Here is a 10,787-nt window from a genome sequence, read left to right on the forward strand (position 1 = left end):
GGTTTCTTAAAACAGTTTAGTGAAAACTAGCTCAGTGGGAACCAGTTTATTGTGTAATGGGAACACTTAAAGCGGTCTTGGAAGCGATCGTAAATGGTCTTCTAAACTGGTTTTGAAAACTACATAGTAATGTGGTTTTCAAGACCGTTTTGTCTCTTTAAGCATCGGTGAGGACATAATCGTTCGCATGTTGGGCATGTTACTGTAAGTAGAATGCTTGCACTGCGGTTTTAAATTTCGTGCAAAACAAGTGACCGCACTTAGACTGTTCCCACAGCAACAAGACCACTTTACGGAAAGTGGTTTTGGAAACCAGTTCAGGAGATGGTGATGAAAAAATATTTTCTATATTGGTTTCCTAAACTGGTTTAAGGGAAACATTTAAAGAAAGTAGATGAGAACAGGGTCAAAACTCGAGATCATACCCAAGCCGCATACCTCAGAAATATCTCTCAGCGTTCAGATGCAAAACTTCTGTTTACATTACATGGTTATGAACATTGTTCAAGTATTGTTAGTTTTAAAGTATAGTGTTTAACAGATGCAGAATAATAGAGGCATACAGTCACAAGTTCTTGCCACACAATGCAATTCACATATTTTAAAATAAAAAAAGTCTGTATGTTTATGCACGTTTATTTTATCAATTTGCCATTTACATGTATAGACACTATTTTATTGGTAATATTGTCTTAGTAGTACTTTGCAATGTTTCAATATTTTTCTTGTTTATATTTAAACATCCATTCATTCTCACTATTTGGAGATATCGATCTATCAAAATTAGATACATGTATGATTAGTGAACTCGGGTTTCGTTTTAAAGTTGGCAAGAGCTACAGAATTACTTCCCAAAATTAGATATTTTAAGAAAAGTTTCAGGTTTGCCTCTTTTACGAATGATTTTTATCAAAAGTAAATTTGCGGATCTACTATTAATCAGTTATATAAGATTCATGAACGTTTCATACAAATGAGTGAGATGTACTGAAGTGTCAAGTCCACCTCAGAAAAATGTTGATTCAAAAGATAAAAATCAGACAAGCACAATGCTGAAGATTTCATCAAAATCGGATGTAAAATAAGAAAGTTATGACATTTCAAAGTTTCGCTTATTTTTAACAAAATAGTTATATGAACGAGCCAGTTACATCCAAATGAGAGTGTTGATGATGTCACTCACTATTTCTTTTGTTTTTTTATTGTTTGAATTATACAATATTTCAATTTTTACGAATTTGACGATTAGGACCTCCTTGCCTGAAGCACAAAATGTTAAAATAATAGAATTCCACGTGTTCAGGGAGGAATGAAACTTCATTTCACATGCCAATGACGAGAAAATAAAAATATTTCATATTTCAAACAATAAAAAACAAAAGAAATAGTTAGTGAATGACATCATCGACTCTCTCATTTGGATGTAGCTGGCTCGTTCATATAACTGTTTTTGTGAAATGAAGCGAAATTTTGAAATGTCATAACTTTCTTATTTTACATCCGATTTTGATGAAATTTTCAGTGTTATGCTTGTTGAATTTTTCTCTTTTTATTCAAATCAAGTTTTTGTTGGGGTGGACTTGTCCTTTAAGAAATATGTTAAATTAAATCAAACACTTTTTGCTTCGGTGCAAACATTTGGATTTATATTTTTCAGAGAAAAAGAACTATATATCTAATCCTATGAAGCCTATTAAATGTAATTGCGTTTTTTTGTTTATTAAATTAGTCATGAAATGCTGATAATAAAATAAAATGTTGTGTAAGATAAAAAGATAGACTTTTAGATTTAATATGTTTATAGATCATTTTTTGTGTGATATTCCCTGGTAGAGCACATCATGGAACAATGTTTTCTACTGTTTCTAAAAATGATAAGCCATTGATTTTATTTTTATATGATATTTCTGCCAGTTTAAATATATTTTCAGTGATAAATTTAGTCAGAAACTTCAGTTATACATTGTAATGATTAGAATAAATAATTCACTCCAACATTTTTCAATGAAGGGGTATCAATGTATTTGATTGAAAATATAATCATGTTTTATTTGCATGTACATGTACTCATGTAGATTGTAAACATGCGCATACCAGGTAATGTACAAAGAAATGTGAAAAGTACCCTTTTTATTGTTACTTGTACATGTATGTGATTTTCCTTGAGAAACCACAAATTTCAGTACCTTATAACATTCGATTGAAAAATCCATAACTTGTAGTTGATTACAATTTTTTTCTGAAAAAAAGACGGTGAATCAATGATCAAGGTATTCTTGACATACATGTAGTAGTAGGTAGTCTGGTATCAAATGTACTCCTAAATATGATTTAATAAGTCAAAAGTTAACAAAATAAATTAATCACATGTCCACTACTTAAGGATATGTATTCACGGCAGTATTATCATTGCACAATGCACATGTACACTCGTTTGACAGATATATGACGAGATAATGCAAATAGTACATAGGAGTTGGTAAATGATCAAATCAATACATGTATGATATAAGGGAAAATACATTTACATGAAAATTATGATTGCAATAGAGAATTTTCAATCAATCTCTTGACAAATCCCTATGCATTTCTGTTGTAAGACCGGGGTAACCAAACTTGTGTTCTGAAATGTGTATGTATTAGAAACTTTGGTATTGCACAAAATTATTTGATTTTCAAATCACACTCTTTATACTATGTGTTAACTACACAGATTTTAATTTATACGATATAGTCTGTTGTTTTTATCATAACTCATATTGGGTGGACCTTCATGTGCATTTTATCAATTTTTTTTTGGCATTTGCATCTTGCAGTAGACTGTAATGGGGCAAACATTTTTTGATGTGTGGTATATTTTTCCAATTTTTTATGTAGTATGTGTCCACTGTTTTAGGGTACTTGTTGAAGTATATACATGTACTATATTATCAACAAAGTTTATTCTGTTATATTTAGCAGGATTTGCATAAATGTATTGATTTAACAATATCATACCTTTCTATACTGATACTTGAGCTTCTTGATTTTACATGTATGGATATAAGGTCATAACAAGTTTTCTTATTATAATTCACTCTCTAAATATTCTAATTTTGATATGTAATTTTGATGCCCTTTTGATTTTACCACTACTTGTATTATTTGTTTTTTAATTTTACCAATGTTGTATATGAGTTTTGCTTTGTTAATGCATCTCCACCCGTAAACACTGTATATTGTACAATAAAGTAATAGTGTTATGATGTATAATTTGTACATACGAACGCATAGACAGATGATGTACACAGTGTAGTATTTATGCAATGGAATCACGAAAACAATGTCGAGCATATTTTATCTTGAAACTTGTGAAATTGGTGTGAGGGTGTCTATGAAACCCAATTGAAGTGCATTTGTATATCTTTGGAGACATGGAATAGAATCGAAACTGAGCAATGTTTGTTTTGAGTCATTTTTGTCATGTGTGATGCTTTTTGTAGCACTCTCTTTTATTGTATTTACACCTGGTACAATCACAAAATATTTGGGGTGTTATTGCCATGGAGTTTGAACGCATGTACAGTCAAACTTGTTTTATTAAGGTCGCCTAAGGGATCCACAAGAAGTGGCCACTGGAAACAAACTTCATTATCAGGTTCTATGAAACATACATTGCTGTCAACACGTATCCCTTGTCTGACTGTATTTGCAATTATCCTTGAAAGGAGAAATGTACAATTCAGGAGAGTTTTTCATCAACGGGTTTTGTCTGACAAGTTGTCAGATCTGACAACTCTCCTTGTCTTTGATTGTCCGGAAGCATTATTACTATGCTAACTGTTGGATAAAACATCTGACTATTCCTTTCATGATACGCTCCTCAGAAGAAACTTTTCCAAAGTACAAGAACTTCTGCAGAAATTTCACCAAGGTTACATGGATATTTGCAGTATGGAAGCAATTTACAAGAACTTGTGAAGTGAGGCAGGAAAAATGTGTATAATTTGCTTTAAGAATGAGAAGACAGTCTTATTCCAGGCTCATAACTACAAGAAATATATCAGGTACACGTAGCCATGCCTGAATGCCAAAAATGAATTACCTGGGTCCCGTAACACAAAGGTTAGCAATTAATCGTATGCTTGATTTTCACGATTGATTGTACATTGTAGTCTATGCAATCAATCAAAGAAAAATGTTCTACGATCATTACTAACCTATGTGTTACTGTTACCTGCCCCTAGTCTGTATCTTGTATCGTAGAACTGAAGTAAGTCCCCCATGACAAAAAGCTAATTGTAAAAATAGTAGAAAAAAATTAATAATTATTGAAGGTTTGGGAAAATCCATTAAAGATTAAGAAAGTTATTAGAATTTCAAGTTTTTTATCCTTATATAAAAAAAAAAGTTTTTTATCTGTGATGTCAAGAACGAGCAGCTGCCCCATATGTTGTGTAATATGAAATGCATAAATTTCATTTTTTTAATGGTTTGTGATACATGTACCTTTTTTTTTATTTTCTTTTTAGGAGCGGGTGTGAAATCATTTGTATATATTGATATACTGCAGGTACAATAAAAACCATTTTTAATTTTCTGAGAAAATGACATTTCATTGAATTTTTCCCATACGATGTATAGGAAAACTGCTCATTTATGACATCACAAATCAAGTAATTGAAGTTCTAGTAACTTTTTTCTGATGAATTTTCCTCAAACCTTCGACAATATTATTTATTTTTTCTGGTATTTTTACAACAAACTATTTGCAAGGTTGAACTTCACCCTGAAGTCCTGCACAAGTATATCTTTAAATCTACAGGTATTCTTCCTTAGGCAGATATGGGCACGTCTTCTTTCTCTTATGTGATATTTACACTATTGTTTATCTCGTGTGAATGGAAGAAGGCAGTGAATGGAAACAACAGCATGAAGTAGTATGTTGTGCAATTCCTTCTCCTAAGGACAGTGGTCTGAACTTGCAACCTATTAAAATGTTCTGATTAGAATTTGTGTATTGAAGGTCCTTACCTTTTCTAGAGTTGTCTCAAGACCCACTTGTTGATTATAAAAGCTTCAAGGTCTGTGCTTGTAGACTAGACACAAAGGATGACTGGATTGGTGTTCTTTGTAATGATTTTCTCCTAAAAATGCTTTGACAGTTTATGCAATTTACTGATTAAGATAATTCTCCGCGAAAGTAGTTTCTTTCCTGTTGAAGTTTTAGGTCTTGTATTGAAGATAAAAGAAACTCATTGCAAAATTGTTCATCTCGTGAAAAAAATCCAGTCAAATTGAAGTGTTCATCCAAATCTTATATCAGTCATTTTTATTCAGCGCTCAAGTTATCACAAAGTAGCTCTCATCAATCTGCTGCTAATTCTTTGAAAGCACACAAACTTGCAGATTTGTTGAATTTCCCTTCATGATTTATCCATTGTAAAACTGTGTTAGTAATGATCTGCTTCGTATAAACCCTACATGTATGTTAGCAATACTCTAGCATGAACCTCCCCCTCCCTCCTGCACCCACACACATTTTTTCTTTCACTTTGGCATCCATTTAAAAGTAAGTCTGGACCAGCAGACTACATAACAAGCCTATTGGGGGGAAACTATAGAATAATCTGATTTTGCCAGATTTGACCCATTGTAGGGGTCATCGGTGAGTCATGATAAGGTCAATACTGGGGTGGTATGGATATATTTATATTTGACTATTTTCACACATGATTCATGGCTCTTCTTACTGATAACTACCTAGAAATAGATGTGAGTGGGTTTGGTATGTAATAATGCTATTAATCATGAGCAATCTCTTTTTGGTAGTTGAGTCAAGTTTTCGATAGTCTGTCTGATGTCTGCCATCCAATGCTCATCACTCCCCTCTGGCATGTAATGTAGTCATCTTTGGACTTGGGGTTTTACTTTCATACAGACTTACAGTTATTGCTAACTTTGCTGTGATATTATCACTTCACTGGAAACCTTTGTTTTATTGGCTGCTGAACCCTTCATCTATCTATTGAAATTGTTACAATAATGGCAAAGTTGCTATAACTGTTAAAATCTTTATGAAATGAGGACCTGAGGGCCGTTTCATAAAGCTGTTCATAGGTTAAGAACGACTGGTGAACCTTTCTTTAATACCAAACCATCGCCAATGAATATACCATTTACCACAAGAAAGGATCACCAGTAGTCGCTCTTAACTTACAGCTTTATGAAACACCCACCAGAGTGCTACTCTATCATACTTCACGTTCTTTTTATTCCCTGTCTGTCTTATTGTTCATGTATCTCTTACTCGACCCGTTTGTCCTCGCTGTCAATGGTGAATGAAATGAAAATAAACCAATCAAATAAAATGAAATAAAACATTGAATAAACTCATTTTCAAATTCAATGGTGACATGTTTGATATTCCATGGTTGTATCATCTATGGTTGTATTGTCAGTGGTTTTATTTTGTAAGTAAAGGCCTAGATATTAATCATTTCCTGAAATTTATTTACTTGAGTTGATATAGAATCCACATTAAAATAGGGTGCTGTTGATAATGAATTTAAATGCTTTAAGAATGGACATCCAGTTCCCATGACCCCCAGTTAATCTCCGAGATTAACTGTGTTTTTGCCTATTGGGTGAAAAAAAAAACCTGTCAACATTTTATTCTTCAGGAAGTTCAAGGGATTTCTCTGTATGTCATCGCCTCGTACATCGCATGGTAAAATTTTTGATAACTTTACCAGATTTTGTTTAAAACCAGACAACTATATTTTGTATACAGAACAGATGGAATTCAAATAGTTGGAGGCTTGAAAACAACCAAACACAGACAGACATTCACAAGCACATTCCACAAAGTACAATCTCTGATATTGACCAAAGTTTTCGACCCATGTTGTGTATGATGATAATAAAGTAGATTTGTAGAGCGCAAACACCATCCAAAGAGCCCCACAGCACTAGCCCAGAACAGTTATCTTTTATAAAAAAAAACAATGAATATTAGCAAATCTACTTAAAAGTTAATTGTAAAAATAGCCCCCCCAAAAAAAATATTAGTGAAGTTTCAGGAAAATCCATCAAAAATGTTTTAAAAGGTATTTTAATTTTAATTTTTTGATTTGCGATGTCATAAGTGAGCAGCTTTCCATTAATTGTGAATTTAAAGAAATCAACGAAATGTAATTTTCTTAAAAAATGAAAATAAGTTATATTGTACCTTCAGTTATGAACAGACAAATTATTTCACACCCGAAGGAGAAATTTATTAATCATCATGAAATTCATGTATTTAAAGGGGAAGTTCACCCTGAAGAAAACTTTGTTGTAAAAATAGTAGAAAAAATAGTAAAAAATTTCGGTGAAGGTTTGAGGAAAATCCGTTAAAGAGTAAGAAAGTTATTAGAGTTCAAATTTTTGGATTTGTGACGTCATAAAAGAGCAGCTGCCTCATGTGTTATGTAATATAAAATGCATGAATTTCAAATTTTGTATGGTTCCTGATGTCTTAATTTTGTTTTCTTTTCATGGTCGGGTTTGAAATGATTTGTCTAATGATATACAAAAGGTACAGTGAAAACCATTTTCAATTTTCTGAGAAAATGACATTTCATTGATTTTTTACCATTTGCTATGTAGGAATGCTGCTCGCATATGACGTCACAAATCAAATAATTGAAATTCTAATAACTTTTTAATTATTTGATGAATTTTTCTCAAACCTTCGGCAATATTTTTTATTATTTTTTCTGCTATTTTTACAATAAACTTTTTGTCAGGGTGAACTTGCCCTTTAATAATAACATAACATGTAGGGCAGCTGCTCGTATATGACATCAAATCAAAATTTAAAATTCTAATGGCTTTTTCAATCTTTAATGGATTTTCCTCAAACCTTCACCAATATATTTTATTAATTTTACTGGTATTTCTACAACATGCAATCTTTTTGTCAGGGGGAAGTTTCCCTTTAATTTGTCTGAAAAAAATTGCCTCACTGTTTATTTGACTTTGAATCGAAGTTCAATTGTGTTCTTATAAATGCATATCAGAGAAATAATATAAATATTGAAAGAATGATATACTAAAAGACATAAAGAGAAAAAAATCTTTCATCACGTCTGTCACAAGAATCACTGTCAATGAAACACCCTCTCACCACAACCATAGAAATACAGCTGTTGGGTAAATTATAACAATTTACTGTTTAAAAGAATATGAAATGACCTCAAGGTCATTGAGATACCTGTGGTTTTCACTTTGATTGCTTTATCAGCTACTGTTATTTGTTATCGGGAGGCATGATTCAAGATGCTGAAGTTCAAATTTATGTTCGGAAAAAAATATGGAAAGGGGAAATCCTATCTTCAGAATTTACTAAATTTTAGTTCTGGAGTTGAATGTCAATCATCCGACATTTTTCCAATTGATTTATTTTTGTTTTCATGCTTCATTTATTTGACAAAACATATACAAGAATGATACACATAAGGCAGCTAAGTGCTTAAATGTACGTGTTTGAAATATAAAGTACATAAGGTAACCAAATTCATTCATAGAAAATGTTTTTTTTTTTAATACAGATTCACCAAAAGTTTAGGTACCAAGCATGAAAGACTGGTCAGAAATATGTCAATAATGGTTTTATGAATAATAGAAATACATTCATAGAGCCGGTAAAATCGTTAACAAAAATTGGAAATAGGAGTAATTTGGGTGAGATGATTCTGCACTGATGGAAGGTATGGTATAATCAATACCATGGGAATTTATATTGAGATTGTAAAGTTGTGAAGCAGAATTTCTTGGGAACAAAGATTGCTATTTAATCGTTAAGCGAGTGAAGTGAATGGTCTCTTTTCAATATGTACACTGAAGAATTTATTTGGGGGAAACTGGTAGGGCTAATTGTCTACTTGTTGTGTTTTATTTATTGTAGTTAGGGAGTTTATAAGATATGCTTGCAAAGAATTGCATGGCATTATCTCTTTTCCAAATTATCAACACACATCTTATCCTTGGTTACCAGTTATGTTGCTTATTTATTCATGTTCAAGGCATGTATTGTGTAGCTCAGTTGGAAATACTTGGTAGGTAGGTGTGACCAGTCTAGGATTCAGTGTCTTGTTTGATGACATAATTAGAAAGTAGTTGTGAATTAAGTACATTCAGGGAGAGCTTTTCAGTCAAGTTTCCCCACTTTCTGCAGAAGTCAGCAGCTATTAGGCAAAACAGCATAGGCCTACACTGTAATGGAGAGATATCAGTTTGGAGATACAGCTTGGTGTTAGATGTCACAGCTTGGTGTTTGGTGTTAGAGATTGGTGATTAGGTGTTAGTGTTTAGTACCATCATGAGATCTTGTGACTGCATCTGGACCGATTGGGATCTAATGCTTAGTATGGAAGCACAGTCTTGACATAGCAAGGCCAGGATGACATTTACAATGTAAGTTTCCTTTATTGATTTGTTTCATAGGAAATTAGTTACAATATAACACGTATTTTGGAGGGATGCTATAGGTTTGATACTCTGGTAGACTCTAGCAGTTTTATTGCCATGGGTCCATGTGAAGATTCATTTTGATTTAGAATAACTATCAATATATTTACTAAATTCTTTAGATTGATAGATTGCAATCCAGGACCAATTCAAAATTGAATTGGTCTTCAATCTAATAGATAGATAAGTCAATCTAATTCGATTGAAACTTTTGTCCCTGACCACAAGCAATTACATTGACTGTCAATCTACAGAATATAGAGAGTAGAAGTCAATGAAAGTTACCATATTTGGTGATTTCCAGGCCTGGTGATTTCTTGTTTGAGCAGAAGCGCAAGTATAGACACGTTGTTATGCTATGATTTGTTGCATTGTGATTTCTTAGTTGGTATACAGAAATTTGCACTTGCCATTTGAAAAAAGGAACATTGCATTCAGAGTTGTATCAGTAATTTGCACAGATAGAAGTTACTGCAAAGCCTTTCATCTGATTGGCAAGGAACCAAGTCGTAAGTGAAAATAACCGACAAAATTCATTACCCTGGAAAACTGTTTAGTCATTGGGGTCGGGAAGGCAAATATACCCTATTCATATCTATCTCCATCTGTCATACAATCAGTAGCAGAAGGCAGGGAGGGGTCAGTCTGCCTATCTTATGCCCTGTTCCGCCAGGCCGATCTCGCTACGATGTGGTAAACCTGCAGATCGGGGAGGATCAGAGTCAACGATAAAATGCTTTACAGGAATAAAAGCTGTCTAGTGGAACAGAGGTTTAATTACGTCCAGATGCCACTGATAGTAGCAGGTTTTCGCATCGCAACACAATGCCTTGAAGACCATAGAAAATGTATTGTTAAATGCCCTTCATGACAATGAGCAGCTAAGTAGTCTTTGTCGAAAACGGGTGAATCAAAAACAGCAGTTTCATCCTGGATTCTATACCAACAACATATTTGCAATTATTGATCAACTCCAAAACTAACTTAGGACAACTATTAGACAAAGACTTCCCAGTTGTTCATTGTCATTTGACAGGCATTTTCAAAATATTTACTGTGTTCTAAAATTTGTTTTGTATGGTGGTGCGAAAGCTCGCTAGTAGTGGCCCGTATTCTGAAGTCAGGTTTAACTTAGACCATGGTTTTAACTCTGTGCTAAAATTATGGGGAGCAAATAATTCAAAATTTTTGTTTTTATTGTATATTTCTCATGTTGACTGTTTCCTTTTGCTTTCATAATGAAGAAAAATACTTCAGTTTTCATTCCAAGACAATTATGAACAATCTGGGTGTAA

Source organism: Lytechinus variegatus, chromosome 3 (genome assembly GCF_018143015.1).
Source record: "Lytechinus variegatus isolate NC3 chromosome 3, Lvar_3.0, whole genome shotgun sequence".
In the NCBI taxonomy this organism is placed as follows: domain Eukaryota; kingdom Metazoa; phylum Echinodermata; class Echinoidea; order Temnopleuroida; family Toxopneustidae; genus Lytechinus; species Lytechinus variegatus.